Source organism: Rattus norvegicus, chromosome 16 (assembly GCF_036323735.1).
Source record: "Rattus norvegicus strain BN/NHsdMcwi chromosome 16, GRCr8, whole genome shotgun sequence".
Classification (NCBI taxonomy): domain Eukaryota; kingdom Metazoa; phylum Chordata; class Mammalia; order Rodentia; family Muridae; genus Rattus; species Rattus norvegicus.
The window spans coordinates 32,669,263-32,683,698 of NC_086034.1; the positions used below are offsets into that span (position 1 = coordinate 32,669,263).

General features: G+C 37.5%; 1 pseudogene across 1 annotated transcript in view; it reads right to left on the bottom strand.

The window, feature by feature from the left end:
- Positions 1-14,436, bottom strand: part of Ddx60l1 (DEXD/H-box helicase 60 like 1) — a 109,981-nt pseudogene that overhangs the window by 61,809 nt on the left and 33,736 nt on the right. The window contains exons 10-15 of the transcript XR_010058378.1: positions 13,569-13,710; positions 11,927-12,082; positions 9,964-10,069; positions 9,439-9,554; positions 4,192-4,349; positions 398-650 (exon numbers count right to left, since the gene is read on the bottom strand). The product of XR_010058378.1 is annotated as a DEXD/H-box helicase 60 like 1 (transcript). The remainder of the gene's footprint in view (positions 1-397; positions 651-4,191; positions 4,350-9,438; positions 9,555-9,963; positions 10,070-11,926; positions 12,083-13,568; positions 13,711-14,436) is intronic.

A 14,436-nucleotide genomic window follows, 5' to 3' on the forward strand; every position in this document is an offset into this window, starting at 1 on the left:
AAGATGGCAGGTGATGTTAAGATTCTACTCTGTGTATTTACAGGTTGTTATTAATGTTCTCAAGGGATGGATGGTACCAGGCTTTGTATGTTTAAGTGGGCAATTATATCTTATCAATTGGGTCAAAGATTATTGTGTTGTGTGTTCTTTTATGTGAAGGTTTGAGTGTAGGAAAGTGCGTGGCTGGGATGTGTTTCTGCCAAGATATCTAGTAGATATCTTGGGGCACTGCAGTGCGGACCTAGTGGGGCAAAGCAACACCGTTACTTTTTATTTTTATATTTTTACAACAATAGTCCTCCTATACAGATTTCTCATTAACGAGTGACAAAACACCATCCCTGCATCTCTATGACCTCTCTACTTCAAGGGAAGCCAAGGGTTATACACCTCATACCTTCAGCTCGGCAATGTTCCTTCCAGGCTTTCAAGCAAGCCTGTAACCCAACTCTCTCAGCCTGAGTTTTCACTGAGCTACTTTTACATGATTTCAAGAACTCTTCCAGCTTCTTTATTCCAGAGTTTAAATTCCTTCTCATCTCCTCCTCGATAGAAAATGACAGGGCACTCCATTTTTGCCCTTCTTTTTGTTCTTCCTCAGCAATTAATCTCTTTTTATTCTCTCTTACAATTATTTCAGCCTTGGTCTTCTGTCCAAATGGAAAAAAAACACATCTCATAATGGGAAAGAACTATGTTGAATGCACATTTCTTGAATTAAATGATATTTTAAGTATGTACTGATGATTTTGACCAACATCCTATAGTTGAATAATCATAATAGATGCTTTTTTAATTAAGACACTGTTGATTGAAACCATAATATTTTAACTCAGTGAATATAAAGACTTGCTATGGATTATTTCTTAAATATCTAGGTAGTTTTAAAAATAAAAGAGTAAATGTAATAAAATCAAAGACATTTTGCAACGAGTCCTTCATATCTCTATGCAATGATACCTGCTTTTCTCTCTAGGATTTTTCTGGGACTTCCTGCTGCCTTTTCTACCAAGTCACCTTTCTATTCCCTACATGATTGTGATATTTCTATTGTGATCTCTTTCTGACCCTATATTTCATTCCTCTGCCAAGGATCTATCAAACTTCTCAAGGTTTACTACATCTGTACATACATGCATAATTCTTCCTTTTTAGACTACTGCCTTGATACATGCCACCTCATGATGAACCCTGTATCCTTGAGCTGGCAGGAAGAATATTGTCTTTCTCCATTAAGTTGTTTTTATCAAAGTATTTTATCATAGCAACCAAGTGGAAACTAAGTTAGGCAGACACACACCAACTTATCCAAGAGATCCTTGAGATAAAATTGCACCAAAGTTACCTGGATTGCCTAAGCCAAATGCATTTAGTCCTTAATGTTTAATGAGTAAATAAGAGAAGAGGGCTGAAAGCAAGGAGTGCATAAAGATTATATGCAAACATATGTATGTATATGGATATGTGCATGTATATAATGTATATGTATATAATACATATACACATATAATTTGACTTACTTAAATAAACATTTTCAACTGATTTAAAGACAATATGTACCCACTTTTACTATGGCTTTGTAGACCTGTTTTATTTCACTTTACATAGACACATTAGAGGGCTGGTGACATGGTTCAGCAAGTAAACGTGATTGTCTTACAAGCCTGATGCTCATGTCCAATTCCAAGAATCTATGTAAATGTGCAAGGAGAGGACTCCACAAATCTTTCTTCTGACCTCCATATACATATACTGGTACATACACACCATGGCATCTCCCCCCATTGCCCTCCACATACACAGCACAGCATCTCCCCATTGCCCTCCATATACACACCATGGCATCTCCCCATTGATGCCCACATACATATCATGACATTCTCTTCACTGATTTTCACATATACAGGATAGCATCCCCTCTCATTTACCTTCATATACATACCATGGCACCCCCACATTCATAATATGCACACACCGAAACAATAAATAAAAAGTAATTTTTAAAAGACAAATTAGAGAATTATGTTAGCAAAAGAATTCTGACAAAAAAGTCCATTATTCAGGTTAGTCATGGCAATAAGACTTAAACATGCATCTATAATAAGGTCATATTTAGCTGCTGATTTCTCAAACTAATTCCAATTAATAATATTTTAGGTTTCCCATCACTTAAACTTGCAAGGAAGTGTTTACAAGTGTAAGTCCATTTGCCTCAGTTTTTCTACTTAAGACAATGGAAAGCCTTAGACTTTTGTTAAGCACAGAGCTCCCTTTGTCTCAGATGTGAAGACTTATTACCCTGTTGGTCATAGAGGACATCTACAAAAAGTTAATGGTGTGGAATATCTTGGATGGCTCATTTAATTTTTAAAATTGGGAATGGTGAAACTTATACTTCTTTTCAGTCTGCTTATGCTGTGTGGTGAGAGAATTTGCCAGCTTGTTACTTTATAACAGAGAAGACAACCAGACAGAGAAGAAAGAGGAGGAAGAAGAGGAGAAGGAACAGAAGGGAAAAAATACTCTTCCTTCCCTCCTCCTCCTCCTCCTCCTCCTGTTCCTATATGAACAGGGAAAGAATTCGTTGATTTGGGTATGAAACTGAAAAGGTTCCAACCATGAGAAAGAGGCAATGATGGTAAGCAGGAACTTATTAGACTTGCTTTTGAGGAGCCAGGGTGGGAGGATGGGGGAGGGGAATGGGAAGGAAGGATGAGCCAATCACCATTCCTCAGTGGATCTGTGAAGCAGTTCAAGGAGCAAAGACTCCCCCTGGCGTTAACATGAGGTGAGTACAAACAGTGCAATGCTGTCTGTTTATTCTAACTATTATATGAGAGAGCTGTTGTTAGTCCCCTAAATGGGCTGCCCTTAAGAGCTGTGGAACTTGAACTTCCATGCCTGTTAATTAGTTGCATACCTGGCAAAGAAATAGCACTTGTTGTTGCTTTTCTCCAAAACACAAGCCCCCAGAAATGAAAAGTTTAAAAAAACCCTTTTGTGTTCTTTGCGGGTGGGGGGGGGAGGGGCGCTCTTCTCAGGCTTCGCTTCTGATGACTTTACCACACTAACTGCCTCTGGTAAGGTTGACCTATCACAATTCCTCCCCCACTGGGTTCTCCACAGTGTATCAAAACGACCAGTACTAAAACCCTTCCCATGAAATAAACACCTTCTGAGCTTTGGCGCCCACTAAAGGCTAAGGAGTTTAATTTATAAAGAGTGATTTTCATCTAAAGTCATCAAATTAGTTAAATCCGGTTTTAAAAAATAATCTTGCACAGGAATATGGTCATAAATACTAACATATAATTTTCAAACATTATCTTAGTACATTAGTGTAGAAATAAATTGAGGTTTTATCCCCTGTATTTTATCCTCAATTAGGGCCTTTGGATACAAAAATGGCAGAAAATGATAATAGTAAGGTAAGTGGAAAAAGGATGCAAACTGTATGGGAAAAGGAAATAAACGACCTTAACTTTGCACCTGAAAAACAGGGTCAGTGCAGTAATTATTTAAATACTTTGGAAAAGATGCAGAAATTTTATGTAATTCAAGCAAAGAAACCTATGTGTTTCGTGTTATTTTTGCTACATTTGTAAAAACCTTCTGACTCTTATTAGCTAATAAACTATATCTTAATGTTATTGCAAAATTTTAAACCAAACCTTTAGTCACCTAACACTCTATTTGCTTCTCTAAATACAGATATATCATTACATAGAGAGGATTATACATAATAATTTCTATACATTAGACTTTCTATGCAGGTATGATAATATTTTTGTGTTTGTTACTTTTCGGTATTGCAATAAAACACCATGACCAAGATAACTTGTTGATGAAAGTTGCTATTTTTGCTTATGATTCCAGAGGAATAAGGATCCATTATGGCTGTGCAGAAGCAGGACATCTGGAGCTAGAAGCCGAAAGTTTACATCTTAAACTGCAAGCAGAGAGCCAACTCAAAGAGCAACTCTATAAACGCTCAAAGCTGGCCTCCAGTAACATGCTGTCTCCAGCAAGGACTGCCTCCTGAGCCTGTCCAACTGGGCTGCCAACTGAGGCCACACATTCAAACGCTGAGGCTGTAGGAGACATCGCATTCAAACCAGTACAGCCATACAACTAAGAAAGGAAGACATCTATGGAGAGATTTTTATAATAATAAAATTGACAGAAACATACATGTGCCTTTGTTCTCTTAGACTTAATACAATCCTTCTTTGGCTTAGGACCTTCAGTTGTGATCATCTTTGAAGTGACTGATTCTAATGAGCTCCCATATAATCGTTGAAAACGATGATACTTCTGCAAACGTGAAAGATAATAGGGGTCTTTTTTGTCTGAAAAAAAGAAAAAATGTAAATAAAATTTCTATGATTTATTAGTAGCATCTCTCTAAATCTTCACATCATTCTGTACCCAGGCAGTATTCATTCTATTATAGAACAGTAATGTTACATAATCAGTTTTGTCAGAGAAGGTATCTTAAATTAGGCAATCTCATCCATATAACTTTTAACATATCTACAAAAGCGACACTTTTTAAACTTTTTTTTGTCTATAGAATTAAACCTAGTATTCCAGGCACGCAGGTTAAGGGCTCTACCACTGGCCAACAACTCCCAGCAACTCTAACACTTCCAAGACAAGTTTTCATTGCCTACTTCCAAAAGAAATACCAAGATTTTTTTTTTAATTTTATTGATCAAATGTGCTTTCTGACAATTCATATATTGTGTGATTCGTATATTCTGTACTCTAATTACTTACTGTCCTAGTTAGGGTTTCCATTGCTGTGAAGAGACACCATCATCAAGTGTCTTATAAAAGACATTTAGTTGTGGCTGCCTTACAGATTCAGAGGTTCAGCCCATTATCATCAAGGCAGGAAGCATGGCAGCATCCAGGCAGGCGTGGCACTACAGAAGGAGCTTAGAGTTCTATGTCCTTCTCTGACTGCATTCAGAAGAAGACTGGCTCCAGGCAGCAAGGAAAAAAGTCTCAAAGCCCACCCCAAAAGTAACACACTTCCTCCAAGGCTTTACCTCCTAATAGTGCTGTTTCCTGAGTCATATTCAAACCGACACATTCCACTCCCTGGCACCCATAGGCTTGTTTAAATACATGAGTCTGTGGGGGTCATACCTAGCAAGTACATTTAGTCCAACTTCAAATGTTCCATAGTCTATAACAGTTTCAACAACGTTAAAAGTTCAAAGTTCGAGGTTGGGGATTTAGCTCAGTGGTAGAGCGCTTGCCTAGGAAGCGCAAGGCCCTGGGTTCGGTCCCCAGCTCCGAAAAAAAAGAACAAAAAAAAAAAAAGTTCAAAGTTCAAAAATTCTTCTGAGATTTAATCACTTAACTGCAATCCCATATAAAGTCAAAAATCCAAAAGCAGATCACATACCTCCAACTTCACAGGATATACATGATAATTCCAAAACATCATAGTAAGGAAATATTGGACCAAAGCAAGACCTAAAAACAGCTGGGCAAATTCTAAACTGTGCATCTTCATGTTCTCCGCCTTTACATGTTCTTGTTCCAATGTCTGGGATCCACACACAATCTTCAAGGCTTCTCCAAGAGGCTCACATCACTTCTCCAGCTCTGCCCTCTGTAGCACTCTAAGCTCAGGTTGATCCACTCCACTGCCGCTGCTCTTCTTGGTGATCATCCATGGTACTGACATCTCCAAAACTCTGGGGTCGTCAACTGCAACTAGGCTTCACCAATAGCCTCACATAGACTCCCTTTACAGTGCCATGCCTCAACTTCTTTGTATGACTCCTTCAGTCCTGGGCCATCAACTGCAACTGAGGCTTCACCTTCACCAATGGCCTCTTCTGGCCTCTAATAGTGACAAGTCTCAGCTGCTCTCCATGACCCCTACATGCCTTCAAAACCAGTGCCATCTGGGTGATTCTTGCACATTACCAAGTCCAGCTGCAGCACCCATATAACCTTCCCAATCTCTGGAACAGAGCTTCTTCATGCTCTCAGAAAACACTTCCCAGAGGACTGCACTTCAGTGATGCTGGACTCTTCTTAATCACCACTGACTTCTTCGCTCCAGCTGACCACCATCAATTGTCCCAGTTATCCCTTCTATTCTTGACTCTAAAGCCAAAGCCACATGGCCAAAGCTGCCTAGTTCTGCTGCTTGTTGGAGCTGGAACTTGGCCCCCTTCTTTTATTGCATTATTACCAGCTTTCTGTTTTCCAACTCCTTTACTGCCTAAGCTTGGCTAACCTGGAACTTACTCTGTAAATTGAACTTGAGCTCAGAGATCTGCATGGTTCTGTCTCCTGAAGGCTGAGAATAAAAGTAAGATTCACTATGTCTGGATTAAATTTTTTTTTCATCTAGAACTTGCTCTGTCCCAGGCAGGCCTTGAACTCAGAGATCTGTTTGCCATTGTCTCTGGGGATTAAAGGTGTGTACTAGCATGGCTAGACCTAAGCTTTTCATTACTGAGCCTTGCAAAGCCCTGGTGGGGGACAGAGTGACCAGATCCTGCCCCTAGTATAATGTATATAATGTACATATTTTCACATTCCTCCAAGGAATGTCCTCGCTGTTAACATTAATGACTCCAAGATAATCAGACAGTGTGTGAATCCACGAGTCAAAGGTATAGCTAGTGTCTCAGCAAAATGCTACACTAGGATCTTCAGGATAGCCCTTAAGGCTATAGGAAAGAGCTCTGGATACACACATGAGCTTGAAAATATATACTTTCTCAACTATGCAAAACTGTAAGGATGCATTATGAATTATATGGGGGGCTTCATGAATCTAAAGGAACAAAAACAGCTGTATTAGTGAGCCAACTTGTCAGAAAGATACAAAGTCAGGAAGACACAAAGCAGACAGATTCCTGAGTTCAAGGTCAACCTGGGACACAGCAAGGTTAGGCCCATGTGTGGTAGAAATGGTAATTTCAGGACAGAGTCCCACCCAGCTAGTTTATCCTCTGTTCTTAACAGAGACAGGAAGATCTCTGAATTCTTTTGCAATTTTAAAAGAAAACGTGTGCTTTCTATTTCCTAAGAATCAAAGGGTTGGGGTCACAGGATGCTGATTCATAAAATCATTAAAAAGGAACCTGAAATAAATAACTGAACTGATATGTAAATAAAAAATTGGGCTTTTGGTCTGCATGAGATGAGCTAGCAGAAAGGCAATAGCAGAATAGCAGTTCTTTAGAATTTTCTCTAGCAAGAGCTGAACTGTCTGGAGAACCTCTGGAGAGCAAAACAGCTCTTTAAGAATTTTTTTCTTAACAAGATTTCTGACTTGGTCAGAAGATCCAATAATTTTTTTATAGCAGGGTTTTTGACTTTGGTAAGAAAACCCATGAACTATCCAGATAGCTTTTAGAATTCTTCTAGCAGAGACAGATGTCTTAACCAGAAAGTTTTTATAATAGCAAAAAAGAGAAAAACAAAACAAAAAACAAACCTATCTAGAAGAGAGCAGAATGCACACACACACACACACACACACACACACACACACACACACACAGGGGTGGGGGGAGATGGTAGTCATCTCATCAGAACCTAGGCTGCCACCTTAGATCCCCAATTTGACTTCCGGTCATTCTTTTCTCTGTTCCAGATACCCCTTCTCTCAGAAGCCCTATCAATGTTGAGGCTGGTCCTGGTATTTCATGGCCACTATTCCTCAAGATCCAGATCAAAAGACTGTGTCTTCCAGCCTTAAGATCTGGATTAAAAGTGTGCCTTCCATTTCTGGATTGTAGTTCATTCCAAATGAAAACAATAACCAGGTGATAACACCTGACATGATATAACTATTCCTTGTTCAACTGAAAACACGAACAATAAGCTCAGCTGGGTGGGATCCTGCCCCGAGATCACCACTCCCTTAATCTGTTTATCTCCTTGAACATGGGATTCAGTTCAATTTTACTTCCTGGTGCCCCTTTATTACTTGAACAATACATTTTGTACTTTCTCGTTTTAAGCTTGCTGTACTTGATCAAAATGTTTTTCATGAGAGTAAACCAGAAAACAAAGTCTATTCTGGGCATTTGTGAGACATCCTTTGTCCATGCAATTAATCTGAGACTCTTCACCTTAGTCTCAGACAGACTCTTCAGACAGGGGCAGAAGCAGCAACATTTTTCACCAAAATATCATAAGGATGATCTCCAGAGTTCAAATCACCCTCAGCACCAATGTCTTCCATAGTCCTACTAGGATGACCATTAAGTCTCACTTAAAGCATTCCATGGCTTTCCAAATCTAAAGTCCCCAAATCCACATTCCTTCAAACAAAAACATGGTCAGGCTTATCACAGCCATACCTGACTCCTGGTATAAACTTCTTAGTTAGGGTTTCCATTGCTGTAGACAGACACCCTGACCAATTAAATGTTACAGGTTCAGAGGTTCAGTGCATTATCCTCAAGGCAGGGGCATGGCAGCATCCAAGCAGGCATGGCACTGGAGGAGTTGAGAGTTCTACATCTTGTTCTGAAGACATTCAGAAGGCTGGCTTCCCAGCAGCTAGGGAAGTATCTCAAACCTCAGCCCCAAAGTGACAAACTTCCTCCAACAAAACCACACTTACTCCAATAAGGACACACTCCTTAATAGTGCCACACCCTGGGCCAAGCATATTCAAACTACCACATTTACCCTATTCTCTTTTATATTCTTTTTACTCTGTTATCTCTCCCATCTTCCTAAAAGTCTCTTTTCCAAACTTATATCTTTTTGTTTTGATTCATGACCCATTCATTTTAATCATGACTATTGGTTTGTCTGTGGGTTTGAACAACTAACAATGGTATACAACTGAAGATAATGACTGTCTTTTCTCCAGAATCTCAATATCCAATAGTTCAGCAGTGATGAGTAGGGCTCTATGCGCAAACTCTAGGTGGTTGATTTTTGTTTATATTTTTGTTTTTTAATACATACTGTAAGCATTCCCAGTGTGTACCCTGAGAATAAGCTAAAGAAGGCAGAACCAAGAAGAACACCATCTAAGATATTCTGGTTCCTTGAATTACTGTGTAGGAAAATATAAAGCCCTTATCCTGGGCAATAAATCAGTCATAGAGCTGTAAGCTTAATCTCCATATATTAGATTTCAAAGAACATCCAGATTCCTTAAACAATAAACCATCTTTCCTTAACACAGTGACAAGCTCATGAGACAAAGTTCACATATGTATTCCTCTCCCTATCATACCTACAAGCTCTGTATAAACAACCAACTATCAGGAAACAAAGTGATAATTCTCTATTAACATTCTCCCTGTTATACATCTGAATATCTCATTGACTGTTCTTCCTCAAAACTTTTCATTTATGTTTATAATGCACTTCCTTTTGAAAGAAATATCAGAGTGAAGTAGATTTAAATTCTTTCAACTGAATCAGCAAGCTCACCATCAAAAGTGGCCTTTGTCCTGTCATAATCATCACTCAGGGGTCTGTGGGAATGCCAGTGCACAAGCTCATCAAATTCCTTATGCTTAACCAGTGACGTAACAATGGGATCATCACTATAAGACAAAAAGAAAAATGTACTTCAAACCCATGCCTCCAAATCCAACACCTTGTAAAACTTTGAAAACCATAATTCCTTTTCCTCTTCCTGGAGTACAACATGTGTGATAGAACCCAAAGAGAGTTCTATTAGAAGTTTCAGGAACCAGGACCTCTTCATGTCTCCAACAATCTCAACCATCCCTTGTTTCAATAATTTATCATAATGGTAAGGTGCTTCATTATCCAAATAAAATCATACAGATATCATAAAGAGAGTCAACAGACAATATGTTACACATATAATCTACCATTTTAGATGTGTCATGTTTCTGAAGTTTATTCAGGATAGATTTTCTCAAAGAACTTTAATAAGTAACTTATCCATTCCAAACAGGTATTTATTAAAATATATTTAGGCCTTACCTCTTTAGGAAAGGCAAGTCTTTCAAAATGTCTCTAGTAAACTCATCAACTAAATTACATGATATTGGAATGAAACCTAAATTTGGCATCGTCTCCTGGGAACTTTCTGTAAATACAAAAATTGCCATAAATTTAAATGTGAAATTTTCAGACAGGAAGACAATAATTGTTTTTCAAATTTTCACATTTAAAAACATTTTATATTTACTTTATTTATACTTTATATTCTAATCCCAATCCTGTGCATAAAGCTATTTCCCACACTGAGTCTTTTGGAACATAGTAGAAAATAAACAAACAAGCAAACAAATAAATAAATAGGTCAGTAGATTAAATAAGTAGGCAACTGGGTGACTAAACAGAAAAAGATAGAAGGTAGATACATGATGATGATGAAGATGACAGATTATTAATAGAAGATAAGGAGATAAATAGTAGATAGATAATTTCTGTGGCACTTATTTTCAAATGTTTAATCCTTTCATCATTGTCTACTAAGAGATAAGGAATCTAAAGATAGCAATTTGAGAGATCACATACACAGAGTCAAAAAATGAAATTGAAAAGAGTGAAAGACAAAGGTTATGTGATTGGTATTATTACAGAAGCCTTTTGAACTTCCTTTTGGTTTATAAACAAACATATGCAATAACAGATAGATAAATGACAAAAATGATAAGAAGACAGATAGATGATAGATGAATAAAAAGATAAATGTGCAGATGATAAATAGATATATGAATAAAAAGAGATGTATGGATGATAGATAGATGATAGATAGATAGATAGATAGATAGATAGATAGATAGATAGATAGATGATAGATAGATGATGATAGATAGATAGATAGATAGATAAGATAGATAGATGATAGATAGATAGATAGATAGATAGATAGATAGATAGATAGATAGATAGATAGAAAATAAATAGATCAGAAGCATTCAATGGCTGTTATAATTGACTAATAAATACTCTTTATTTAACAAAATCATAATTCTCCTGATGCTCTCTGTTCCTGTGTTTGCCCAGACACCTTTTGTAAAAATTAGTTTAGTACTTTTCTCCTTATCATCCACAAAGATCAAGCCAGAAGCAAGGGAATAGCCCTGACTCAGTCCAATTCAAAATAGGAACTAGAGAATACCCTAGCTCTCTTGTTCCTCACTAAAGATGTTTCCAAACTAGTGTGTACTCCATCCCAAGATTCCAAACTCACATCCACCTCCTGTCTTCCAAAGTAGAGAACTCAAGAGTAATTTATTATGCTGCAGACCCAGTATGACTCCTTTTCGCTTCTGTTCATTACAGGCTGGTCTAGGGGAGCTAACCTTTGACTTATGTCCTTATGAGCCTGGGTGGTGTGAAGACTGAGTTCCATCACCACCTGGCTCTGGCCTTGGCTCCTGTGGCTGCTTCCAGGGAAGATACAACAATCTTTACATCTGTGGTTTGCAGTGATTTAGGCAAAAGCTTTCTAAAGTGATTGCTGGCTTCTTTTTATTCTTCAGGTTCTCATTCTTCCCCGCCTCCCAACGCACATCTACAGGTTACTTTTGTTGCTACATAAGGCAGATGCTGAGTATGGAGTCACACTGGACTCTCAACTGGTTTAGGTGGTTCTCCTCTTCCCCAGTGTTACCTTGCTGATGTCACCCACACTATTGCTGTAAGTGGAACTACCATTATATAAGAGAATCTGAGACTCTTCCATCCACCATTTTAATAAAAAGAAATTTTTCAGTTGACAGAGGTTGTATTGCTAGAAATAGAATTTACTCAAATCTGTTTTTTATTTTTAAATTGGCAAACTTATTTACAAGAAAAATATGTTTTCAATATTAGTCAAATCACACACCACCACATGAACATGACAACTATATAAAACACATAAATGCTAGAAAATCATTTTTACTTGGAGCTTTAAATTTTTTTCCTCAAAATTAAGTTGGCAATAAATTACCTTTGATTGGCGACAGTGTCTTTTCAATAAAATGAACTTTTGTTGTTCTCAGAGGAGTTGGTTTTCCCACATCAAACTTTTTGACTAACTTTGACACAGTGTCCCAGAGATGTATATACTCTTTCATGATGACATCTCCTACTTTCAAATCCAGGCCTAGATCATAATTAAAATATTCAGTATTAAGAAGCATTGACTTATGTCTAGAACCACATACATGTACCTCCCAATGTGCGTGCACATACACACACACACACACACACACACACACACACACACACACACACCTTCACTCAAGTAACCATGCTTGGAAATATGAGGCAAACAGTGGAATTTTCAGTAGGCTTCAGACTGAATCTAAATGAAAATGATCACTCTGTAGATAATGTCCCTGACACATCTTAAAACCAATCTTGCTTTTCTGTTTGACACCTTAATATTAAAAACTGTCTTAACTAATAATAACCAGCAGTAAAGATTTAATTATTTTTTAAGAGAATAAAAATATTATACAACACATAACCTTGTACCCAGTAACACTAACTAAAACTAAAATAAAAATTAGCAAAGAATCATTAGTTTATAAGAAGCTAATTTATTCCAATGCATAATGATGGAATAATATAAAGGAAACAAATCTTGATGTAAAAGACATTTCAATAACACTCAAGTTCTGTTCCTCAAAATGTGTCTTATTGTCCATTGACTATAAAAACATGAGAAAAATTATTCAAACAACAACAAAAAATGTACACAAAGAAAGTGTAGAGATTGTCGTTATCTCTTGGAAAGACAAAAATCTCTAAATATCTAATAATAGTGAGATGTTTTATTAATGAGAGTGATTTTATAATAATCATTATACACCATGTGTAAAAATGAACTGTTGTGAAATGTCAACACATGCTTTTCACAAAAATACTTACGAAATAATATTAAGTTGAAAAATATTTGGATTACTATATTCTGATTACCACTAAATAAAATTTTAAACAGACAAAGACTGGGAAACTGGAAAGTAATTACTATTTATACAACAGACATTTAAAAAATGGTTTGACAGAGACCCACAGCTAAACATTAGATGGAGCTTGGGAATCTTATGAAGAGTTGGGGAAAGGATTGTGGGTCTCAAAGAGAACAGGTACTCCATAGGAAGACCAACAGAGTCAACTAACCTGGACCCTTCGTGGCTTTTGAATCACAAAGGGAGCAAGCACAGGCTGGACCTAAACCCCACCCCATCCCACCCTCCTCTCTTTCACATATGTAAAGTAGATGTGCATATGGATCTTTATGTGCCTCCCCCAACCACTGGAGTGGTATGTTGCCTGAATCTGTTGCCTGCATGTGGATCCCGTTCCTCTACCTGGGCTACCTCATCAGGCTCAGTGAGAGAGGATGCATTTAGTTCCACAGTGAGGAGTAGTGAGTGGTAATACCCTGAGGGGCTCCCCCTTCTTAGGGGAGAAGGAGAGGGAGGAATGGAGGGAGATCTTCATGAGGGGGTAATGGGGGGACTGATAGTGGAATATAAAGTAAATAAATAATTTTTAGAAAAATAAATGGTTTTGAAGCTTTAAATCCTTTATGAATTTTCTCTTTAAAGAAAGGTGATATTTATCATATAGTTTATTGATACCTCCTTTATTTTCATATTCATAGTAAAAAGCAATATTCTTCAACAAAGGCTCATCACTTAAGTCAGAAACGTGAAGTAAATCAAGGCTCCAAAATTCAAATATATCCACATTATTTAGGGTGAAATACTCGCACCACTCTTTCTGAAAATCAAAAGTAAAACAAAGTTATTGACAGCTTTTATGGCCACAGTAGTATATAGAATGACTCCATTCGCCCTATAACCCTAATGATGTCAAATGCAACGGCTACCATAACTGTCATTAACAATGTAAACCCATTTAAGCTGAATAAGAATTACAGTAAAATCTGATTTAAAATGAATTTAAAGTGGATGCGGCCATTCTGTGATCCTAGCACCTAAGAGACTAAGGCAGGTCACAAGGTGGTGGCCAGTGTATATTACACAGTCGGTTTCAAAACAACCTCAGCTACACAGTAAGACCTTGTCTCAAAAAAATGAATAAATAAATAAAATAAAATTCTTTTTCTTTTCAATGTGCCTTTTTACTTAGGCTTCCTAGTTCACTTTTGGGCTGTCAAGAGTTGGGCTGCCAAGGATTCTAGAAAGTACTAAACCTTTCAAACTCATATACTCCCATCTACCCACACTGATGGCTATTCACCCGACTTAGGTTTGTGCAGTGATGTTCCACTTTAACACAGACAGAATGGCCACAGAAAGAGTACTCACTTCTGGGCACGGCAGACAAGTCTTCTTCAGTTATATAGTTTACGGAGTTAAAATGAGAGCCTCCTGGTTGAGGTCTCCTCACCTACTCTGCCTCTGATGAAAACTTAATTGAGATCCATTCCATGTGAGAGAGTCAAGCCCTAACAATATTAATGATACTCTGTTATGCTTACAG